At 37.3% G+C, this 25,428-nt stretch overlaps 1 long non-coding RNA gene across 3 annotated transcripts in view; it reads right to left on the minus strand.

Moving 5' to 3' along the window:
• The window catches only part of LOC135450323 (uncharacterized), a 197,564-nt gene that overhangs the window by 34,602 nt on the left and 137,534 nt on the right, over positions 1-25,428 (minus strand). For 2 of the 3 annotated variants that reach the window (XR_010441021.1, XR_010441020.1), the window contains exon 2: positions 10,297-10,365. This is a non-coding gene — a long non-coding RNA (uncharacterized LOC135450323). Of the gene's footprint in view, positions 1-202; positions 1,438-2,076; positions 2,209-10,296; positions 10,366-25,428 lie in introns of those variants that run through there. The other variant, XR_010441022.1, reaches the window with a different exon arrangement.

Consider the following 25,428-nt stretch of genomic DNA (forward strand, 5'->3'; position numbering starts at 1 on the left):
TCTTATTGATTTGTTACTACATTAAGTTTTTTGTTTATATATAAACACACTGCAAATAAGAATTTAATTTTTAAAATCAAAACTATAAGGGAAGAGGGGACAGGGAATTTTAAGCACAATTTTCAAATCTGTTAAATTATAAATTTAAATTTATAAATTATCTAAATTATAATGATGGTTAATTGTGTTCTTCCCTTTACAGACAAGACTGAGTTGAAAAGGGGAACTTCATCTTGATTTTAGTACACAGCCCTCAGGCCAGTCTTTGAAATGAAATGAGCAGTAGAAAAATTTGGTGTAGTCCTACCCTGAGACAGTGATCCAATTTTCCAAAGAGGAAAAATTGCTCTTCTGTGAAACCCTCGTGCCAATATTCCCAGGTGGATCAGGGTTTAAAGGCCAGGAAGCATGCAGTGCATCATGCCAGCCCATTAATAACACTTCACCAAAGAGAACTGTTTTGTCCAACACTAAAGAAAGTTTTTGCTGGTATTGATCTTAACATTGGCTCTTTATTATCAATCAAGACCCATCAAAATCAGGATCCATTTGAGGGGAAAGTAAAGTCAAAAAGGGGAAAAGAGAAAAAGGCTATAGGACTTGACTGCAATGTAAGTGTGCTGCTTCTTAATTTAAGATTAATTGATTCAAAAAGCTGTCCTGATCAGGATAGGAAGCTGGAAATCATATCTTTAAGCAAAGATTTTCTAGAAAATTCTTTTAAATAATATCAGTTCAGGAATGGGCAGGAAATTTGTCAGATGGCAAGACTTCATTGATGATATTTTCTGTAGAGGTTTTAGTTAGCACTCAGAATCCAGACAAATACAGGAGGTTATTGATTTAAGGTGTGGAGGAAGATTTCTTTTTACAGCACTGTCTTCCTCTCGCTTTCTAACCCTTCCCACTCTCACAGAAAAGAAAAAAGGCAGCAATAGGCTCTTATTTCCAAAAGCTGTCTTAGAGATAAATGAATATTATCTCTGCAGCTGCAATAAATTAATACATTGCTTAGCCATTTACAGTTCTTAAATTTTTTAAAATTGTTTTTATTTTTTGTTTTATCAAAACAAATATGCAAAAACTTTCTTTCTCCCTTTCTGCCAGAAATATTTTGCTTTTTTTACCACCCACTTTGCAGCATAACGTTCACTGTCAGCTCATGGGTATACTGCTCAAAGTGCAAAGCTTTTTTGACATTTTTGGTGCTATAAAATCTTCTAGCTACAAATCTGATCACAGTTTATAGGAAATCTGAGAAGAACTGGACAGAGACTCAAGATAGGGGAGTGTGACTATGAAAAAAGAGCTTGAAAAACTGTATCTTGTTTTTTTCTTGGCATTCTCAAGGCTGAGATTAATCACAGCCTCATAGGTCCTTATGGTGCTGTTTGATTTTGGGGAGGTGAAAACTGTGTCCTCTTCACTGCATCATATCTGTAACAATACCAGAGTATATATTAAATCCCCTCCACCCTGCATTTTTTAGTATATATGACAACTTAATTTGGAAAATCAACCAGGCTTTTGAATGTTTTCAGCTCACAGTACTGAACACACCACCCTTCAATCCAAATAATAATCAAGTTGTGTTCACAGCTTCTCCCCATAACTCTGTGACAAAAGGGGAAGCATTTAAGCTTTTCATAGCTCAGCCTGCCAGTGTCAGGAAGTTTTTCTGGTTACAAAAGGGAGTTGGGCCTATGAGAGATATAAATGAAGTAACCTGAGCTGTATGAAAGAAAAAATGTAAATGCAAGCACTTCTTGAAAGCTGCACTATGAAACAGTCATTTAACTAGAGGAGTTATTTCACCTTTTTCCAATTAAACAGAGGAACAACACAGAACTGAGGTCTAAATTTCAGATCTATCAGGTTGGTATCAGATTCTGGTTTTGAAGAACAAATGTACAAGACACCCTTTTGAGGTCTCTTTTGATCCTACACATGTGATACTCTAAATTTTGAGTCAATAATCCCTCTGGAGAATGTGAAGACTAAAGGAAGGCCAGGACTGTACATTATTAAGGGGTGTCCAGGTTTGGAGGTGCCAGCAAGGCAAAGTAATTAGCTTACACAGCTCAGTGTCCAAGGAACGTGTCAGATGAAAGGAGCTTTCAAACCTCTCCCTCCTCATGGGCTTTGATTCCTTTGTACTCCAGCAGTTCACAGAGAGACTTACAAGGAGAACTGGATACCTATTGACAGCTGAGAGGAATTATTAAGGTGAACTGAAATGAAATGCCCTTGTTTCCTGCACCAGTGAACATCCCAAATGTGGCATCTCTTTTATTAGAGATGAAACTACTCTGTTATTCTCTCCATCCCACCGTTCTCTGAAAGTTTGAGATAGCAGTTTCAATGGCAGCCAAGGACACTGAATACATTGTATTTCAGAGACAAAGGGCCCATTGTGATTGTTCACTGGTATTTCTACCCGGGAAAATTACAGGGGCACAACCCATACTAAAATTAATAAATATGTAGAACATATATCAGTATTATAATCATCATTTTTAAATCTTGTCTACAGTAGTGAAATATAAGAAGACACAGATTAAAACAAAACAGTCTCCGGACACTCACTAATCAAACCACTATAATTAATTAAAAAATTAGTAAACTAGCAGTGAAGGGAATATGATTCTAATCTATTGTCCCCCTTGGAGAAAAAAAAATTAAAAATCAGTCCTAAGATTTTTTCCCCCAAACATTTCCTTTGCTAAGAAACCACCACAAAATTTGCCATTATGTCTATACCTTAAGTATATGATGAGTATTGGTTTGGTTATATTGGTATATAATATACTCATATTATATTAGTTATGATTATTAAATTGGTTATAATATGAGTATATTATGCCTTGGTTTGAATCTATTCTGTTGCATAAACAGAACTTCCAATTGTTTTTATCCCTAATAAGTGGGGGTGAGGATGTGTGTGTGTGCATTTTCCTTCCAAAAAACCCCCACACCAACCCAAAACCTTTATGTATTCACTGTATTCCACCAAAGTCAGAGGTATTAGAACAGATCAACAACCCAATTTTCTAGGGATTAGCTAACACAGAAAAAAAAAGCCATGAAGATTATGCAATTGGAAAAAACTGCCTATTTGGAAACTGTATAAGGCAATGATGGACAGCAAACTTTACATTCTACTGTAGAGTTCAGCACACTGTACTACAGTAATTGTAAGTGCATTATCAGTCTGTTTAGTAAATTTTTCTACTGCATTCTAGTCTGTAAAACTGGCTGATTTTTACAGTTCCAGCTGACTGAAACTATTTTCTGACCTCTTGAAAGTGCCTCTTCTATATTCTGATAACATTTGCAGAACACTTATCTTCAACAATTAGTGATTTTGGGGGAGAAAAAGAGCAAGAAGCCAGCCAAGAATTCCAAATGCACTGCTTTGGTGCTTCACAGCATCCAAATGTTTTTTAAATGATAATTCCAAATACAGCACTCTATATGCTCAATATTAATGCAATTTGTACTGGTGGCCAGTTTATGCTCTGTCATGCAGAAATGTGCTTCTTTTAAAGCCTATGGCCAAGCAATAAATTGCACAGTGCTCTCTAAAACAAACTTATAATTCACATTTTTTATCCAACCTGATAACACAGAGGCTCCTGAAGTCATTGTAACATGCCAGATGCAACTTCAAACGGTGCCCATTTTCTAAAATCAGCAAGCCAGAGATATATTTTACATTTTCCTTTTACAGTAGTTGAACATTTGTTGCTCTCTTCCAAAATGCGAGGGAAAAAAAGGAATTAAAGAAATTGAAGAAAACCTAAAGCTGCTGAGTTAGGAGAAAGGATTCCATCTTGTATCACTAACAGATATGCCATTAATAAACAATTAATTAATTTAAAATGCCTTTGCTTGGGAACATAGAGAACTTGACAGCATCTGAAAAAGATGCTGGATTCCCTAGTGGTCTGGATCTCACTTTTAGGCTTTTAAATTTTCTTCTCTAGGGACTTTTAAAATCTTACACTTATGAAACTAAAGTGCATATAAAACATTCATAAAAGTATTATATACTTACAGTTTAAAAAATTAATTGCTCTTTTTTAACTTAGCATCTCTTAACAAGAAGCAGATGCATATCAAACATGGTCAAGGGCAGAAAACAATAACTAGAATCAATTTTCAACAACTTAGCAATTTCATTCTTCATATTCCAGCTCACCATCAGTTAGGTGAAACATTACAACAAGCCAAATCCCGTAATGGAAGAAAATAGCTTTTTACATTTTTGTCATTTCTGCCTTTCAGGAAAAGCACCTGTGATCCTCTCGGAGTCCCAAAAGGGTCTCCTGACTGACGCAGCAGTGAAGAGCAATCAGGCACCGACTGCTCCTTAAAAGGAGCCTTTAACGTGATCAAAAGCAGGGCAGGCTGCCAGCTTTCCTGGCAATCCCAAAAGCACAACCCTCCATTACTCACTCCTCCTGCAGCCCCAGCTCACACCCACCCCAAACAGGAGCCTTGGCTGTGCAGCCTGGGTGGAAATGGCAGGTGGCCACTCACAAAGCTGATGACAGCACTGCTCTTTCTAACCTGCTTGATACATCAGCAGCTCGGTGTGAGTGATACCTCAAAAACATCTTTCAAACTGTTTTTAAGAATTCATCCACATTTAGACTCCATCCTGCAAGTCATTGATACATTTGCTGCTGGAAACATGACCCACTGTGGCTGGAAAATCCCAGTTGTACTACACATCAGGGTCTTAGGCCAAATGTGGTTTTACTAGAAATTAATTTATGCATAATGACTTGATAGTGTAATTATTCTGTAATTACACTATCACTATATTTTCTTATTGGAAATTTTTTGTTATAAGTAATAAGTACCCTAAATTGGTCCAAGCAGAAATGAAGACAAACTATTTGTTAGTCCTTACAGATTTGAAGTACCCCGGGTTTTGCCTGCAATTACTCAGATATAAAGAGGTTATATTTTCCACCAGCTCCAATGTCACACAACCAGTCACTTTTTTCCCAAGAGCTCAGCTTCCCTAATACTCTGAAAAATGTAGTCTGCATACTTCTCTTTGAGTGCTATTTTAAACATTTTATTTAACATGCAGAATTTTTTTCCTTGGGACTCTTGGGCTTTGTTGTCAGAGGTGGCCTTGGCTGGCTGTTAATTGGAGATTCCACCAGAAACACCATAAGAAGCAACAAAAGAATGAATTTAGGCACTTGTCCATAAGAAAGAAAAGACCCAAGAAAACAGCCCAAATATAATTACAAAAAAATAAAAAGGATTGTTAAGAAGAAGGTTTTTGAAAGCTTCAGATTCCATTTGTATTTTCTAGGTCCTTGACATCACGCTCCTGTTTTGACACCCATTCAACATGCTGGTTTCCAAACCTTCCTTGACTATTATTCTATTTAGCACAGCAGCACATAAGGCCAAGATTTGAGTAGGCAGTTAACTTTTCAAAACACTTGTTTTGCACCTACCTCTCAGAAACTATTCTTAAAACTCCCTTTTTTTTGTTTTGTTTTGTTTTTAAAGAAGTATTTAATTTCAAACACTTCTCCCTCCAAATTCTTGCAAGAACATTAGACTGTTACCTTTCATCATTACATTCAAGAAGCATTCTAGTTGCAATAGAAACATTTTATGTCCTCTGACTTTCTCATAAAACAGTATTTATAGAGCTTATTCACATAGTGCCATTGCTTTTCCTTTCACATTCCTGTATCATCTACATTATTATAGTTTATAAATCCTTAACATTCTAACATACAACAAAATTTTGTTGCACCTAGTAAAGAGAAAGGGATCATTTATTCACCACAAAATTCAATTCATGCCTGTCTTTTTTATCTGCTTCTAGAAATTTCTAATTCCAGCAGAGCCACTGCACAGGAAGTTCTATTTCAACAGAAAAGAACATAGGAATTTTTATATTTAAAAATTATTTTTCTGGATCTTTTTGGACAAGGCCATGCAGGACTAACAAAGCTCTTCTCCTTATAACACAATACAGCAATTTAAGGAAAACTGACTGGAAAGAGAAGATTCACCAGAGCCTGAAGAAATTTTCTGTTCAATTCTGACTGCTTCTCTCTTCATGATTAATTACTGGTGCCTGCTAACAGACCCTCCCTGTGTAGTGAAGCCCAAACCAGTTTGAAGAGGGTGGAATCAGCAGTATGGTGTGATCACCACCAAGCAGGACCAATCCCAGTGCCAAACCCAGTGTGCAGTAATGGTTCCCATGTTTCATTCCCTGGTGTGTGGGGACAGTGACTTTGTTGGGATCCTTGAGAACCAACAAGCTCTGTAATTGTTGTGGTGGGTGACAGCTCTCACACGCTTGGGGCTGACATTACCTTGAGCAGATGATGTGAATTGACTGGGAAACCCACATCTCCTGCAGAGTCCAGAAAACTCTGTGCCTGAAATTTGGCTTTTCAGCATTTACTTATTGCTGCCAGTCTGTACATTTTGAAAGCCATAACTTTTACAAACTACTCTGGCCAGTTTATTGTCCTCAAAACAACACAGCTCCAACAACATCACTACATAAAACATATGTGACATTTGGCTTTGTTTTCTGCTGGATTAAAGCTGTTAGATAGATGGATTCAAATAAATTTGTTTTAATGGAGACACCTTTTTAGCATTTGAGGTCTGAAGAGAAAATGAATGCAGTATTATCTTTTCTGTGGCAAGAGAATTCATTGGCAAATACAGAACTCCACAAAATGAGCAGAAATGTAAGACCAATTTGACTTTCTTCTTCACCTCAAGCTCATAATAGCACAGAAAGCATTCTGTTCTGTCTCTCCTCATCGAAACATTACTGAGACAAGCCCACTTAATTGGAGCAGAAAAAGTTTTTTTCTCCTGAAAAACCTTCAGCCTCAGTGCACATGTTAATGTGCCTTCATTCCAATTTTCTGACAGCAAGAGTCATTGGATTTATTTCACTGAATTGCAGTAGTTCACTAGTGAATTATACTATCATTTTAAACTGATTGCATTTTCTAGGCAGATAATAGCACAATCATTAGATAAGTCCAACTCCTCATTTATCAACATCTTATTCAGGTAACTCTGAAAAGAAGAAGGTACCTTAAGACACGAGGAAAAATTAAAATACTTACAATTTACAGAGAAAATAAATTCCTGTCACATCCTAGACATGAATATCATAATACTTTCCTTTCAGACACCTATCTAAGAAAACTTACAAGGCACTGGGAAAATCTGAAACCTTCAAAGCTCAGCTGGCTTCAGGTTCTTAGGACAGGAGGAGAATTCTCAAGTTTAAATTGCTCTGCTCCACCTTGTAGCAGGGAAAACAAGAAGGAGAACATTGCTACAGGGGAGCAGGATGTCTCAACACCTGCACAGACCATACCTTGGTTCCAGGGGCTGCTGCTCCCTGCCACCAGGCAATAGAAATCTCACTAATTACCACAAAAATCATGGTGGGCTGGGAGACAAGAAGCAGGAGAGAAAATTTAATTACTCCCCACAGTAATAAAATAGCAAAGCAATAAAATAGTTCTTGTAATTTTTCACTATGCTTTTTCCATCATTTCTGCCACAATGGCTCTCATATTTTTTACTGCTGCTTCAAACAAATGTAGAGTTGCACTTCAGTTCACACCACCTTCTCTCCCTGCCACAGGAAGATATATTTTTTCAACCATCATCTTAAGTTTCAGCACCCTGATAATTAAAGAACACATGAGGCAAAATGCACAGATATTAAAAATACACCAAACACCAACTGAAGCCACATGGAATATTTATAATGCCCTCAGAAGAGCCGGGCTGAGGCTGGGAACACACTCTTTTTACTTTACTACTCCAGGGTCAGGCTGCCACTGCTGTCACTAATAACTCACCTCCTTTATTCCCTCATTCATTCCTCCTCCAGCAAAAGCTACAGTGACCGTGGATATTGTGATACACAGAAGGAGGGAGGCTCTGATTATTGTCTAAATGCTGTGGTCTAAGCAGCAGGCAAATCAAATATCACAAGTACTCCAGTTAGATTTTGAGTTTAGGGAAAGTTTTTCTCACAATCAGGAGTTTCTAGAAAAATTTGCATTCATAATAACATATTCAAAGGTTTCACTCCCACAAGGTTAAACTCACAAATGAAAACGTTCTGCTAAGGAAATACCAGAGTGCAGAACTCCCACTAACTTAAATATTTTCTATTCTCCTGAATGCAGCACACTTGGCAAGACTACTTATTTCACCGAGTCAAGAAAGGCAAATGTAACAATCTATAAATGCCATGTTAAGCCAGCTGCTTAACCTGGCTCTTAGACTTCTGCAGGAGCAATCATGACAAGGAGAGCAAGGAATAACTGGTTTAAAACAGTTTTTATAAAACTTTTATAAAACAACAATGAAAATGTGTGATGGGCAGCCAGAAAGTAAAGAAAGAAGCATGGCTTAGAACAAAGCAGAAATAACAGGATTCTTCATTAAAACAGAGAACTTTGTAGTAGGTTTGCATCCCTAACTGCTTATAAGTATTATTTCATAAAAATAATTTAATCACATACAGCTCTACATCAGCTGCAAATATTTCAAGTTAACAACAACATCACTTTAAGAAATTCCAATTTTTAGGGGTCTATAAATGTAATCTATATAAACACACCATTTTAATATTCAAGTGGAAAATGGCCATTTACACTTCAATATCCCTGCAGCCACATCTACCAGAAATGTACCTTTGAACCCAGTTAATCAAGAGAGTGAATATTCCATTGGAGCATTTCCTAGTTTGGATGCAGACTGAAAATTAACCAAAAGCAAAGGGGTGATTCCAGAGCAGGGAGGGTGCAGATGGGCCCAGTAAGGCAGAACATGGAACAAGTTGACCTGAGAAACCATGGAACAGGCAAACCTCTGCCAGAAATAGTGGTTTTGGCTTTTTTCCCCACAGAAAATGAACTTAGGGCTCCCTGGACAGGCTTTATTTTTCTATAGCACGGAGATCAGCTAATTGTGTGGGAACACTTTATAGTTGGTGGAGAGAAGTGGGAGTCAGCGCAGCTGACTAAAGGTAAAAAGAAAAAAAATCTATTTGTTTCTGTGTGTCCTCCTACACAGAGGAAGACCAAACACATGTCAAAACGAGCAACCTTTTTATCCTTAATGGTACTGAGTTTGAAAAACCTCGTAATAGGAGTAGTTTTCACCATAGCAAGCTGTAAAATCTTGTATCCCAAGTCATCCCTGAGAGCATTCTGAAAAGATGCTCCAAAGTATGCATTTTGGGTTTAGTTCTAGATCATGGAGGAAACAATCCATACTCATCTCTTTCTAGTTAAATCTCACATTGTTCTTGTGTTAAATGAGCTCAGAAATAGGTTTCAGTCACTATAGAAAGAGTAATCAACTATTTATCTGCTCTTAAGAAAAAAGTGAAGTTTTTGGTATTAAAAAATATTTCTTTTTAATACCAGTTAGTGCTTATTTTGCTCATTAGATGTTAAGGGTTAAAAAATCCAATGTGTCATTTTTAAACAGCAATACAAACTGATGGCAGTTCCTCAGTGGGACATGTCCCCACAGACATTAGGAATGAGGAATTTGATTTTGTTACATTTACTCTTCTAATGTTGTACAAAAGTAAAAGATGAAAAGGTAAAGGCAAATTCATCAAATGCTCACAAATCCATCTGAAAAAACCAATTTTCTTTGCCACTTATTATCCATCAATCAATCTGAGCATCTTTTTTTTCATTTTTAAGCTGTCAAATCAAACTCCATTTGACTAAAATGAACCTTTGGAGTCAAATGCTGATATACAGTCTGATATTTCCTGGTACATATACATCATTTGGCTATTTGACTACAGCTCCCTCCTCATTTGAATGAGCTCTCATGCCTTTCTGACATGTGCCATCTTTCCTGACTAGTGATATTAATGCAGCAGAATGCTAATAAACACGATTCAGAGCATAAGAGAAGAGAGGCTCACAAGGCTGTACAAGGCTCCCATCTGTTTGTTTTTACTTCCCTGGATCATCTCCCCTGTGCCACAGTTATCCAGTGACATGAAGTTCAAAACAAGAGCTCCAGACACCAGACTTTTGCTGAGCTCTGTCCTCATCTCAGCACAGCTCAGCACTCAGTGGGCATTTGGCACAAATCTGTGTGTGAATTTGTACCTACAAAACCAGCAAGAGTAAAACAAAACAAGGTGACAAAGCTGCTTGGGCCACTAAGTATGGCAAGAGAGCTGTGCTCAGTTCTCTCCTTTCCTAAACACAACGTAAACTCACTTACCTGCACCTCAGTGCTGAACTTGGAAGGAATGGCAGGGCTTCCCATCTCCTGTGGAACCTCAGACTCTATCTGGAAGAAAGAGACTCATTCAGAGAGAGGTTTGGGAGTGTGTGAACATCCTGAGCAGGAAAAAAAAAAAAAGAGGCAAAAATGGGCTTCATTCCTTACAGCACACATGAAGTAGAACAGCAATCCTGATTAATTGCCCATCTTGGTAAATAGCTCATCTGCCCCACTGCTCTGTTTTCAGCACAGTTCAAATGTACTTAGGGCAAAATAAAACCAGGAAAACCATATTTTTACTTCTTTCCTTTTGTGTATAACTTGTATCCAAGTACTTCCAACCCAGGAGTTCTCCTGTTAATTATTAATTATCATTTTTAATTCTTAATGTAATGACTAATTGTAATTTAATCATTTTAATAGTTAATTCTTCAGCAAGTGCTACTTAGCCTGTTAATTCTTGTTTGTAACTCATATTTTATAAATAATCCTTACTCCCACTTGTCAGCAATATTTAGTAGCAGATGCTTTATAAGGCCAAATACATGACATTTCAACAATAAAACATCCAGTTCTATTGGTTAGTGCAGTGTCTTCCATAAATATTCAGAACTAAGTTTTAATTTCATTTGGAATTGATGTTGTAGGCTCCATATGTAACTATCACCATTATAAAACAAAACCAAACCAAGATCAAGAGCTTTGGATTAAACCAACCAGAAGTGGTCCCAGTGTCCATTTTTCTGTGCTCTACCTTAACTTGGTAAAATATGTTTATAATTCAGGCTTAGCCACGCTGCCATGAACATTAACAATTAGGTGGTTTATTAAGATGGAGAAAATTCATTTAGACAGAATGAGATTTTTTTTTTCAAGCTTTGGAATTACTTGAAGTTCAGTGCTGCTCACTGTTAGAGATCAGTGTCAGGGAGGTTGACTCTACCAACTCTCAAACCATGGGAGGGTTAGACCCAGCTGGCAGGATTCTATTAATTGTGCAGGGTTTTTAATGCTTTTGGCTGGCACAAGTCAGTGAAAGCCTTCATTTTCACGTTTTCTCCTTCTGTTCTCTGTGGCTGCTACTCAACTTCTACTCTAACTTATTTCTGTATTACAGCTCAGTGCTATCCCATCGCTTCATTTTATTCTAGAGGTCAATTTCTGTCACAACAGTAATTTTAAATGTAGTATTTCAAATAAATAATAATGGGAAAAAACCCAACAACCCCACAACCGAATATGTTTGTAAAGTATTTGTATTCGGAGCAGAAAAATATCTCTTTTATTATGCAAAAGAGTCTTGGGCCCTCATTTCTCCTGGAATTAGAATATTTCAGTCTCAATTCCAGCAGTACATTTAGCTTATCTCTACAGTTTAGCTATGCAATTTAATCTGAGCCTTAAGCCAATTATCTAATTCTAGTGTAAACATGCAAGATATTCAACTTTATTTGGTCTGCCAGGCAGAACAGAAACCCTCAATACCTGCTGGGAATGAAAGAAAAGTTAATAAAATTATGTGCCACCTAAAAAAATACATGTTTGTGAAACAAAGGTATTTCTCTTTTGACTTTCATTCTGAATAATTTATTCCCACCACAAACTGTATGTATCTCCTGACTCTCTATCATGTCATTTTTTTATCCTTGTCTGGATAACATCTACCAAAGAACTGCTAAAGACAAAGAATAAACATAAATATCATTCCTAATGGTAACAAAAGGACAGGGTAAGTACACAAAGGTTAAACAAACAAAACCCTAAACCCAAAACCCACTTGGAGCCATTTTCTTTGACTAAGAGTCTTCACAGGGCTGTCACACCACAGAAAAAGCACAGGAATCAAAGCCATAAGAAAACCCAAAAACTGCTCAGGTCATCCTAATTTCGTTTATGTGAGACCTTTCTTCAAGTACTAAAATATGTAGAACATAGTTGGGGGAGTTTACTTGTTTTTTCTAAATTCTGTGTTAGGGATTTTTTAAATTCATAATAATAATTTTAAATAATTAAAGTCACATTTTCCAAACAAAGCTGTAGTTGGGTTAATAATCCCTTCTTGCCTCCCCAAATATAGATTTCTGTCAAGAGCACATAGATGAGTTTTATAAAGTTATAGGACTGGTGTTCAGATTAATGGTTCCTGTCTGTCTGTCCCCTGGAATGGAGACTTTGAATAAATGCTTGAGGCATGACTATAATTGCCTCTTTTTGTTTTTACTTATTTTACAAATATTTTATTGGCAACTCTTTGTAAATGAAGTTGCTTAACTGCAATCCAAGGTAAATGGAAACCATTCAGCTCTCAGGGGAACACAAGTGTTCTCAGGGGAAGAAAAAAACCTCTTGATTTGTAGCTGAGCCTACAGATGAATCACTTTCCTGTCCTTTAACAGATTTTTGCCTCGAACTGCTTATCTTCTGGCATTTAACCATTGCTGTCAGAAGAACCTTTAGGCAGCAAGGTCGCTGCTGACCCAAGCCTTGCACAGGGGATATTGATACTGGTCCCTCAAGTCTGGATTGTGGTCTGGTTCTGATGCTGTCTGGCCCAGCACTGGCACAGAGTCAGATTCAGACAGAATCCACAGCACCGTGACACCCTTCAGATCCTACCCAGCTGCATCAGCTGTGAGTTGCTGACCGAAAAGGAAAATGCTTCAAGCCCATGTCCAATTGCATGAGCTTCCAGCCTTCCAGAGCTGTTAGCACTCACCTTTAGAAACAGCACATTGGGCTCACTTTCAGTGCCTCACCATCTGGCACTGCATCACTTCATGGGTGAGCTTTCCATTCTGCTTTGATCAAAATTAAACAGAAAGCAAAATTCATCACAAACATCGTGCTGTACACACACCATCCCAAAAAAAAAGATTGAAAAAACATTTGGTGCATATGTTGCATGAATAGTTTGGTGTCTGAAAAAGTTATGTTCCACACATTTTGCCAGGAAAAGTCACTGAAGTACTAGAAAAGTACACAAGTAATCAAAATCTACGTAGTTGTATTTACAACAGAAAGCGATTACTTCAGAAAATGATAATTCCTTTCCTCAGTAGTATCATCTAAAATCCTACTCATCCATGGCTAGCCTATAGTAAACTCAGTGCACAGCCTAATGATTCTAGAAAGCAGTATTATTATACAGTAAAAATAATTTAAATCAATACCTACTAAATGAAAAAATACAGGTCTTTGACAGTACCACCCCAAGGTGTGTGAAAACAACTTTTTCCATTTACCACCTCCTTTTCAAAGCAGTCTGTTTTTGTGTGGATAACTAGCTGTAACCACTGGATCAGCTGTACTGTCAGTAAAAGTATCTAGAATATACCAGAATAACATTCTAGAGTTGTACAGAGTTAAATGAAACCAGGTCACAGTTGTGATACCAGACCAGACATGGTTTTATTTCTCCTTGCTTTCAGAACAACTTTTAAAAAATTACTATAACTACTATCTTTGCAGAGTGGTAATGCAAAAATTTTTTTAACTTGTTTTAAGTTTATGTTCACAAGGGAAATAGGATTTTCCTCCAGAGAATAATTTTCAGAGAGGCAGAGAGAGAGAGAGTTGGCTGATAGTAAGGACTTTGTTATTTGACCAAGTAAAAACAAAAAGACAAAGCTTTAGAGATGTTCAGGATGTTTCTGAGAGCAAAGAACATCATGGTGAGTTGGAGCTGACCTCCTTGTGTGATGAGTTGCCTTTGGAGGCCAAGCACCAGGCATTTAGAGAGTAAAATATCCTGACCAATGCACTCCATCAACTTCTGCTGTTTAATGTATCTGCTGCAAGGAAGAAGAATATTTTTTTTATAGTATTCATCTTTTACATGCTGAAAGATGAAGAACTGTCCATCTTTAAAACCAAAAAGAAACAAGAGATTTTGTAATGATGAAGTTCCTTGATAAAATTTCTTCCTGAGAGCATTCTCTCATCCATTACTCTGCATCAGTCCACACTCTGTCTCTCTAATCTTTTTAAGTCTTGATAAAAGCCACTTGTCATAAAAACACATCTGAAAAATGAACTTGCATTCAAATATACTTAAAATTTAAATAGAACAACACAGATTGTAAATAATCAGTATTAAGACTGTGACATAATCACCATTTATTACAAAATTATGTTTTGTATGTTGCACAGAGTGCAACACAAGTGTACACTTTGTATATCCATGTACAGCTGGTGTACTTTAGTGTCCCTTAATCTTCTACCTCTGCAATAGTCCTAAGGTTTTTTTACTCATCTCAAGGTGGATCCATATGTGAGTTTTGAAAAGAATCCCATCTTGCATGAGACATGAAAATATACTGCTTTTTGAGCAGCTGGCCTCTCCCTCCCTCATGATCAGTGATTTGGCTCCAGTTGGGTGCATTTCATAGCACACCTGTGTTATTGCTAGTAACTTTCAGGAACATCAGATGTGTGTAGGAACTGTCCAACACATTAACTAAGAGCATCTCTATGCAGTTATTTCCACATCAGGCTGTACTTTGGAACAAATTCCCAATATTCCATCTCAGAGAAGACATGTCCCAATGTGATTTGTTTTAATCACAGCACTGACAGTAGCTCTTGGAAATGAACCACTTCGTGTTACCTCCGAGTAACCTTTTCATCACTTGTGCACTGGATAATTGTTCCTGTTGTAAGTTAATTGGCAATTATGCCTAATGACACACTACCTCAAGAATAAAACATTGATTCTTGCTTTCATTGCTTGAAATTTGTTAGTAATTTGAGTTTCTGAGAGTTTCTGGCATTCATTAATAAACTTTATAAATGCTGATTATTAATAATTAGAGAATACTGTGGATCATAGGAATAGGAAGGAAGAAGTTGTGACTCCCTGCCCCAGGGAAAATGCTTGTCAGCTTCTGCCTTCCCTGGCAGATGTTCTAGTCAGTGGCCTCTCATGAGAAAGACTTCACACTTCTCTGATCAATTATTTGTCTGGTATGCATGCCATTAAAACCCTTTTCCTAATTCTCAATAAACTTTGCTTTACTCCACAGCCAGGGGAAAGACATTGCACCTTGCTACTTTACAACAACCTGCTACATACTTTAAAGTGCTGCATTCTTGGTGTTTTAAGTTAAACACTGCAAGTTATTCCTTGTAGTAAGACTGTGGGAACCATTCATTCCCATTTTTTTTCTGTGGAGTGATTACTGAATGCCATGCCCTGGCTGAAAACCAGGACATAGTAGAGAGACTGCTGACACTGCTTCACTGTCCTATTTGTTGGGTTTTCCTTGGGCCTTTTTTGATTGGTTTTTTAATATTATTATTCACTATAGCTATATGAAAATAGCTAATAATGAATTCGCTATTATAGCTAATAATACTATTATTCACACATAGCTATATGATACCAATTTAAACTATTTTACTTGGAGAGGTAAACCTGCTTCAAAGCCAGCCAGGGCCACAGTTTGTGGCAGGTCAGACTAGAGAAAGCACAAGCACTGGGCTGAGTGCCATGCCCTGTGCTGGGGTGCTGGATTTGGCTGTGGTTTGATTTTTATCTGTCCTTGGAGCCAGGTAAGCGGCTCTCTGTCAAAAAGGGCAGCACTGGCACATCTCACACTGACTGGAGGGGAGCATCAGCCCAGCTGGGTTGCTGTGTGAAATGCTTGCAACCTCACCAGAATCTGCTGTCCTGGTCAGGCAGGGACAGAAGCTGCAGCAACCCCATCTCTACAGCTTTGTGAAAAAATCAGCAGTATATTGCCATGGAATTCAATTTTTTCATTATTATTATTATTATTATTATTATTATTATGAACAAAACATCTTATTATTTTCTCACTCCTCACACTATGGAACATGCCACAATAAAATGATTATAAGCTACTGGGATGCAATCTCAACGACAATGACATTAGAGCTGGCCCACAGCTTTTTACTATTTTTGATGGACGCAAGGATCTGTTCAGAGAGGCTTCTCTAACTCAGAGCAGAAGTAAAAAGAGCTTATAAGTCTTGAAATACAGCATGTCAACTCAGTGAGCAGCATTAGCACAAAAACTCAGCCCAAGATAGCAAGTCATCCCCCACCTGTTGTCACTAAAACCAAAACGAAAAGTTGGTAACATAATGACTGGCAACATGCTCCCTGAATTTTTAGGACCTATGCAAATTATTAAGCATTAAATTTCCATAATTTTTAGGTTTATCATCTGCAAGATGATGTAACAAGGAGACAGGATCTGTCCAAAAAAACTGAGATACCACTGTGCCCTTTGTGTGAATACCAAGTCTTGCAAGTTAATGTTGTTCTGCTGAAAATGACTTGGTTTTGAACAGACCTGCCAAGGTTTTATACTCCAGTTGAAAAGCTGAGCTCTATTTTAAAGGATTTACCAAACTTTCTAGTGGAATTTAAGTCAACAGTTTTATAAAAGGCATCTGAACCCAGAAAAGCAAATTTATTTGGATGTACTCAACATAGCCTCAAGTGAACCATTACATTTTGTTCATTAGACTCACTGACATAATTTAAAACACTTCATCCAGATAAATGTTATGTCAAGCACAGTTTGATTTGTTCCCATGTGAAAAGTCCAGTCAGCAGAAGTTCAAAATGGGATTTAACAGAATGAGTAAAATACTTTAGTGATAGCTAGCAAGAAAACAAATAAAAACTTCAGCAAGTGTATTTCTTAACCCAAAAAAGAGATCCCTATGCATGAGTAGGAAAACAGATATCCTTCTTTTCAGTTTGCACTGATATAGTAACCACACAAACCTTTAGTGAGGTTTTAGGGAGGACCCTGTTTCCCATTAAAACAAAGCTTAAAGCCACCTCAGAAGCCTTGTTTCTGTGGGTTGCTTATTTCCTTTGATAAACCAGAAAGAGGGAAACACAGAAAAGGCCATGGCTGACCTAGTGAAAGCCTGTTTTTCTGCTCCTCATATCTGAGGAGGGGGATCTTTACAGACTTAAGCTCAGGTTTCTCAGCAATGAAAGCAAAATTTAACTTTTTTATTTTGAGTGGGGAGTGGGGGGAGGGGAGGTATTGTCCATGCTTTTAAGAAGACAAAAACCAGTTTTGCAGAAACAGCAGAACTGATCCTACAGAATACCAGAATACCTGGATCAGCAGGCTGCCAGGAGAACAGTGAGTTGAGAAGGGTTAAGGGGATTCCAAAATGCATTTGGTGGAAATGAGAATTTCCTCTCACTTGCACTCCACTCAGAACAACAGGACCATTTTTGCTCTGCTTTCTCTGCTCTCTGTGCTGCTCCCACAAAGTTAGTGGGTGATTCCCCAGGGCCACAAATGTTACCACCCTGCTATGGTGCCTTTAAACTGCCTCATCCATATAAGGGCTTTATGCAGCTTTTGTGAACTGAGCAATAATCTGTATTTCATCTGCTTCATCCTTAATCCTGTTTTTGTCATTCCCAGGTTCTGCTGGAGATCTAACTGACCTACCAGCAGAGGGGTGGACAAAATCACAAGTAAATATCTTGATCACTGGAGGGAATAGATTACTGCCTTTTTTTCCTCTTTTTTTTTTTTTTTTTTTTTTTTAGGAAAACATTAACTAACTCTGCCCAAATGATTTGATAAAAATTTGCAGTCTGCTCCTCCTGGGCTCACACATTGCACAAAGACAAGGAATGTGACATTTTTCCATTGCCTGTTCTCAGTGATAAACAGTGAAAAGTGGGCACAGAAGGCATAGGCAGAGTGGAATATTTACTTTCCCAGGCACAGACAGAACTCCCAAGTGAAACACAGAGTGCTCTAAAATTATTTTAGAAAGCCCTCTTATCTCTTGTCCTCTGTCATTGTATTGAAAGCACTGGCAGCTTTAGTAATTTTGGACAAACCTTATCTTTTCCTGCACTCTCCTTTTCCCATGTGTTCTCTGAAGAGAGGACAGGCAAGTTCTGGGGAACTTTTATGATTAAAACTTCATTAAATCATACAAGTGTTTGTGGTGACCATTTCACTAAGCAGCTTGGGGTGTCTGCACAGATGCTCAAGCTGGAGGACTCTGCCTGAGGCTGGTTCAGTACCCAGCAGTTTAACACAATTTTAGCTTTTAGAGGGATCTGTCAGTGATGCATTCTTGGGAAGAGGCCATTTAACCTGCCTTAATTTTTGAGGCTGACCATGCTGTTTTACTTCTTCTCTCCAGAAATCCATGCCAGACCTCAGAAGTGCTGCTTGGCAGAACTGCCTCCTATAAAATGAACATATTTCTGTGAAGAGCTCCCCTTTAGGGAGGTACAGGTTTCTGTGCAAGAACAACATTCATAGCAATGGGGAACAAATAAACATGGACTTTTTTTGCTTGCTGAGTTCTGCACTTAACCCAAACTAGCACTCATTTGGCTGCCTGCCACTGCAGTGTGGCTGTTCATGCATCTCTTCACCCAACCAGCATTTTCTCATCATATTGGTCCATAACACTTCCATATGTCCCATATGCTTTAATGGCAAAACTAAAAAAATCCAAAAAGATAAAAGTGAACACCTGTGAATTTTCCCAACTAAAAACTACTTCAAAAAATAAGAAATTTTCAAGAGAGGTTAAGGCTACCTAAAGACACTCCTAATGGCCATGTTGAGTTCTTAATCCTCAAGACCAGTTTGAAATAAAGAAACATGGTCAAAAGACAGATTTTTACCCTGATTTTGAAGCCTGAAAATTCTGTGGGCTTCATGCAAGACACAGCTTAGTCAGCTCCCAGTTGAGATATAGAAAAAGTTTGCATGTTTCAAGTCAATTCTGTCTGCATGTGCACTTTGAAAATCAGTTTCTGTGCTCTCATTCAGATTCATATTTCAAGCCTGGCAAGAAAATGAACTTTTCACTCTTCATTTTACTCCTCCAGAGACTAGCTAGTCTGGAATTCTTTGACAGTCAGGTATCCAGAGATTAATTAGGGAGAGAAAACACTCTTCCATATTGAATCCAAAACAGAAACAAACACAACACTCTCCTTCTAAAAAAATAGAATTTGAAGCACAGCAATATTTTCTACACAACCCGCCAATTGGAATCAGTGGAATTCTTTCCTCTCCATTTGCTGTGAGTCCACACATTCCTAGGCAGGCAGACTTGGCTGTCTCAGAAATAAGCACTGTGCATTTGAGCCTCAATATTCCCCTTCTTTCAACCTGCTGTCAAATTTCAGACCACAAATTAAACATAAATCTTTCGGCACAGCAACTCTTTTGAGAAGAATGGGCAGTACAAAATATTTACGTATTCCGTACCAAAAGAAAAAAATTGGTACTGTCTCACTTTTTTTTTTTCCCCTAGTAGAAAGACAAAACAAAGTTTTACAAGTCTATATCTCTAGGAGGTCCAACAGAAACCTGTGTTAGCAGGCCATATGAAACAAAAACCACTATTGATTAATGTAGCACTTACTTTAAATACCCAACTGATTCAGATCCTTGGATATCTTCAACTAAATAAACATTTAGAGAACAATGTCCTCAATATCAACATTATAACAGCAATTACAATATACTTCATAGAGAAAATGATTGGGTTTACAATAAAATAAAATTGGGTTTACAAAAATAAAATTCATGTAGTTAAAGAGAGCTAGAAATGTAAGCATAGGATTTCTTGGTTTTTTTCTCTCTGACTCAGAATAGAAATGGGGATTAAAAGAGAAAAATATTTAGAAAAGGGATGTGAAAAAGGAAAAGGTTTATCTGTTTTATGGGTAGATTTTACAGTAAACCAAATTATTCCACTGTAGCTGGAGGTCCCCTCTACGTTCTTTACCTTTTCTTGCAAAAGTACAAAAAAAGTAAAAATGCAAATTTAAACAAAAAAAATTGCAATTCTAAGGACACTATACAACCTCTGGAGTTTTATAGACAGTAAGAAGACCAAGCACACAATAGCTTTAAAAACTACCCTACATTTACACATACATACAGCATTGTGTGTTTGAAGTATCTGAAGAAGCTTGAAGTTATATATAAAATGTAAGGAACTTAAATTTTCATGCTTCATGAGTGTAAGGCTTGTTCTAATTGCTGTGGTTGGGAAGCAAGTAGACCCAGGAGACAGTAACTGGAGTCACTCCATTACACAGTTTTATGGACTTGTCTCTCTGACTTTTCTGACACTGGACAAGCTGCAAGAGTGCATAAACCAAGAGTCTTCTGCAATGTAAAGCTTATATTCCTATGAAAGCTGAGTTTGGAATTATCTTTATACTTTATCCTATCAACTACTCCTCCATGTTCAAGTGAAAGAAAACAGTTCTGCACTGCATTTCAGCAGAAAACTGTATCTGTGGACTTACAAACATCACAGAACCAGCACAAGTTATGTAACATCTGCTAGCTGGCACACGCCCATTATAAGCACATGTGAAAATAAATTAATAATAATAACAATGATAATAATAATAGTAGTAGTAGTAGATAAACCCTGGAACAAACTGAAGAGCCACAGATCTTTGGGACATTTAAGGCCACTCAAATAAAGATTCTCAAGTTTTTCAAAAATATTTCTGTTCAATTAGATCAGTATGGAATATTTTGGTTGGTAAATAACTCACCCAAAGTGTTTCCCTAGTGAAGCGAAACAAAAATAAAAGCATACTGATCTAAAAACCAAATTAAATTAGAGCTACTGTGTCATGAAGACATGAATAAATAATATTTAAATAAGAATGTACAATAATAGGAAGTACAATGCTATCAGAATTATTCCTATTATGCACATTCTTTACTAGACAAGAGATATGAAAATATCCTTAGAGAGGCCATCTTGATAAGACTCAAAGAGCCCTAAAATGCATGCTGTTTATTGTTACTTAACAAAGTATAGCAGGAAAAGGAACCTTAAATCTTGAAAAAACAAAATTATCTTTTACATTTCCTCCTCCTCCATTCAATTTTTTTTTCTGGAAGAACAATAGAAATATTCTAATCTAACCCAAAATTCCAGGATCAGCTGAGTGAGTCACTATGCATCTGACACACAGCTCTCTACAGAGAGACAACACAAGGATGGAAACCTCCTACTGCAAAAGTTACCATCATCAGGTAGCATTTTACACCAGAGCTGTAAACATCACAAAATACAGGAATAAAAATTAAGATGCTAATAAACCTTCAACGATAACGATAAGAAAATGAGCCTATAATTATTTCTGCCACTCACAATGCATTTTTAATTCACTTCTACGTGGTAGGCTCCATCAATTACTATTTAGATTATGAAAAACAAACCAAATTATCAGTAAATCTGACATTATATACAACTGTAAGGACTTTGTGAAGTTTGGACTCACTCAGAACTTGACTCTCCATCATTTTATGAGACTTTAGCTCCTAAATTCTCACCTCACCTGCTACAACACTAGACCTGAGCCCTGAACAAAAACAAGCCAGAAGAACTTAGGCAAGAATTTAATGACACAATATTTTAAATATTTAAGAGTAATTTGAATAAATACTATTCACCTTAATAGCACAATTTATAAATGCTCACCAGGAGCACACTCTTTCTCATGATAAATTCTTCTATTAGAATTCAGTAATGTATTAATTTTTAATAAGGCAATGATGTTGTTAGCATTAAAGGTGACTTCCCTTTCTTTTCACATTAAAAAACCAGGCCAAAATGCTCAAAGGGGTTAACCTCTAGGTGCCTGGTATAAAGAATGATGTTTTTTCACACATTCTAAAGCATGGCTGATGTACCAAGAAAATAAAGAAAATATATCATTTAATGGTGCAAATAGGGTCAACACAGCAGAATGTGCTACCTTAGAATTGTATTTCAGCTGAGAAAAAAAATCTTAGTTTTTGTATTAAGTTCAAAATACAGATAGTTTTAAGGTATTTTCATAACTGCCTTTTATTGTTTTATAATTTTTGAAACATGTTTAATAGTCTACATTTTAAAAGTTGCATAGCTGTATGTATGATAACATTTAAATGCGACACCGATTTATTATACATTTAAATTATTATTTTTTCTCATGGCCTAAATTATTGTTTATAATGCTTATGCTGGTATAATAATGCAACAATAATATACTCTTTCAGTTTACCTTTTCTATAGTACTAATTAAAAAAACCAAAGTCATAAATTAGTGAAAAGCTAGATTAATTAAGGAATTTTACTGAGAACAAAAAGGAAGTTCTCTTTCTAGAAGATGGGGAAGACTGAAGTTTTTTAGCATGTGGGAATCACACAAGGATGGTTGGTTTTTGACACTTTGTAGCACTGCTTGCTATAAATTTCAAAAACTTTCCCTTTGACTGGAGAAATTACTTAATGAACATTTTCTGTTCCTAAACTGACAGAAGTACACTCAAGCATTGTAATATAAAACAAGAAATCAAGACTGAAATATTTTAGAAATATGCACAAATTCTTATTTTTCCTCTTATATAGAGGAAAATATTTAAGAAATATGCAGAAATTCTTATTTAATTGAGAAAAAACAATAGGGATGTAGAGAAAGCAGAGCTTGTCTCAGTTTAGAGACAAGTTTAGGAGAAGAACACTCTGGAATGAGTGTTTCCTCTAAAAAAAGTTCCAATAATCCCTTTCCACCAATAAGAAATGAATACTAGTGGATGAAAGTGAAAAAAGCCCAACTGTTTATGGGATGTCAAATTTTAGAGGTATAGAGGTATTGAGTTTATTAGCCTACACATAAATATCTCAAGAAGAATTCACACATACTATTAAACACCTTTTACATTACCCATATGTGCATACATAAAGTGTGTGCATACAGAAAGTGGAGGCTTTCTGACCTTTGTCACTGTATTATACACATGTAGATCTTTAGCAAATAAACACAATTAAGCTAAGTACAAAAACTATTCTCAAGGGAAGAAAGCATTGTGAATTGAACTAACATTGGCAGAGTAATAAAATGTCTACTTTATATTTTGGGATTTTTCCTTTCAAAATCCATCACAGAGACTAGTGAAAAAGTAGGTGCTGTGTTTGAGCCTGCACAGCTCTCAGTCTGAAAAAATAAAAATTTAAAGGGGGAAAAGCAGGAAGCAAGAACTCAAACAAACTGGGTTTTATAAACTGCCTAGGATTGAATTTTCTAAGTTGATCCTAAATTAAATGGCCATGTGTGGGATGCTGCCCCAGGTTCCTTGGCTGAGAATTGCAGTGGTTTAGCACTCCTGTCACCAGGAGGGAATGTGACCTCAGGCTGCAGCCCAAATGGGTTCTGTTCTGCAGATGTACACAGATGGTCCTGCTCAAGAGCCCTTGTACCAAACAATTCACTTTTTAAGGACATGCTGCTGCTCCCAGATGCAGCCAGTCACACTTCCATCATTTTAATGATAAAGAAAAGTGCTGAATCAGTGTTACTATGTGGAGGACTGATAGGCTAAATTTATTGGAGTTCCTAGTTTGCTTTTTATTAGTTATGTATTATTTTCTCTAGGTTTAAAATAAATTATATGGTGCTAGTCTTGCTTTTACCATCAATCCTGTGAGTCACATGGCATTTTACTGCCTTCAGACTTCTCTTTCATAGCACTTGGGCTTTTCCTCCTGGTAAGTGACATGAACAATATTTAGAGAACTATAGAGCTATTTAATGATGCTCCTTATAATAAAAATAAAATTTAATAACAATATATGTTATTGATATTACATATAAATATATAATATATATTGTTATATAAATAAATATTGATATATATCAATACATATTATACAATACATATTATATAGATATCAATATCGATGTTATTATGCTATTGATATTGTCTATGTTCACCATTATAGTATGTTTTAAATTTTATTAATATGTGTTCAATTTAAAAATGTACTCGGGGAAAAAAAAACATGTAAACCAAATAGATAACATACATGGTCACACAAGCTTTGTGGCTTTTTCTTATCAATCTCTCAACCCATTACTTAAAACTCAATAAATTTTTAAATATAGTGCTAGTATATACATAATAAATTAACCTGAGTTATTTATTTGGAGCTGAGAGCTAACATCTGCAAAATTTATTTCATACAAAAGAAAAATCCTTTGTAAATGTGAGCGGGACACAGCAACCTTACTTGTGACAGGAAACAACAGCATGAGCATCAAATTAATGCACAGCACTTGCTGAATTCTGAGTTGTTAAACTGTCATGTTCCACCTGAAGGCAGCAGAGCAAGGAGAGACAAAAGCAGCTCAGGATCTGGCCTGGTAAGTACAGAGAGCCTCTGCCCTTCTAGAGGGTATTGAGAAAATGCTTGTGGCTCCCACCACGGAGCTTGTGGAGCTGAACCCAAAGTCTGGCCAAAAGATTTCTTTTTCTTTTTTTATTTCATAGTGTGGAGGTTTGACTGACAAAACACCAGACACCCATGAAAGTCGCTCACTCGCCCTCCCTGCCACAGCTGGGAAGAGGAGAGGGAAAAAATTAATGAAGGGTTCATGAGTTGAGATAAGGACTGGGAGATAACACTCCAAGGGCAAACCAGGTTCAACCTAAAGGTACAAAGTGAATTTATTACTAACACAATCAGAGGAGGCTAATGAGAAGTAACAAGAAGTAAAATAAGTCCTTAAAACACCTTTTCTTCCCCCAGCCCCTCCCTCCTTCCCACCTACAGCTCAGGGAGGCAGGGCAGGGAGGTTTTGGTCAGTTCATCACTGAGGTTTTCTTCTGCTGGTCTGGGAGAGGAGTCCTTACCCTGTGAGACTATGGGGGCCCTGCCGTGGGAGACATGGATTTTTGCACCCTCTGTGGATCCCCAGGGGCTGGGGGTGGATCTCTGCATCCCTATGGATTCCCCCAGGGGCTGGATCTCTGCATCCCCATTGATCCCCCAGGGGCTGGGGGTGGATCTCTGCATCCCTATGGATCCCCAGGGGCTGGGGGTGGATCTTCTGCATCCCCATGGATCCCCAGGGGCTGGGGGTGGATCTCTGCATCCCCATGGATCCCCAGGGGCTGCAGGGGCACAGCTGCTTCACCCTGGTCTCACCACAGCCTGCAGAGGAATCTCAGCTCCGGCCCCTGGAGCTCCTCCTGCCCCTTGGTGTCTCCAAGTTGTTTCCCTCACACCTTCTCACCTCCTCCTCTTCTCTGGCTAAAAGAAAAACTGTGCCCCACTTTGTTTTGATTTTCTCAC

This window comes from Zonotrichia leucophrys, chromosome 7 (genome assembly GCF_028769735.1).
Source record: "Zonotrichia leucophrys gambelii isolate GWCS_2022_RI chromosome 7, RI_Zleu_2.0, whole genome shotgun sequence".
Lineage (NCBI taxonomy): Eukaryota > Metazoa > Chordata > Aves > Passeriformes > Passerellidae > Zonotrichia > Zonotrichia leucophrys.